Source organism: Bison bison, unplaced genomic scaffold, assembly GCF_000754665.1.
Source record: "Bison bison bison isolate TAMUID 2011002044 unplaced genomic scaffold, Bison_UMD1.0 scf7180017864060, whole genome shotgun sequence".
NCBI classification, from domain to species: Eukaryota; Metazoa; Chordata; class Mammalia; order Artiodactyla; family Bovidae; genus Bison; species Bison bison.
The window spans coordinates 1,456,468-1,456,833 of record NW_011494632.1 but is presented as its reverse complement, the minus strand read 5'-3'; positions in this window follow the sequence as shown (position 1 = coordinate 1,456,833).

Below are 366 nucleotides of genomic sequence, written 5' to 3'. Positions count from 1 at the left end.
AGCCTATATGCAGGTCAGGAAACAACAGTTAGAACTGGACATGGAACAACAGACTGGTTCCAAATAGGAAAAGGAGTACGTCAAGGCTGTATATTGTCAGCCTGCTTATTTAACTTATATGCAGAGTACATCATGAGAAACGCTGGACTGGAAGAAGCACAAGCTGGAATCAAGATTGCCGGGAGAAGTACCAATAACCTCAGATATGCAGATGACACCACCCTTATGGCAGAGAGTAATGAGGAACTAAAAAGCGTCTTGATGAAAGTGAAAGTGGAGAGTGGAAAAGTTGGCTTAAAGCTCAACATTCAGAAAACAAAGATCATGGCATCTGGTCCCATCACTTCACAGCAAATATATGGGGAA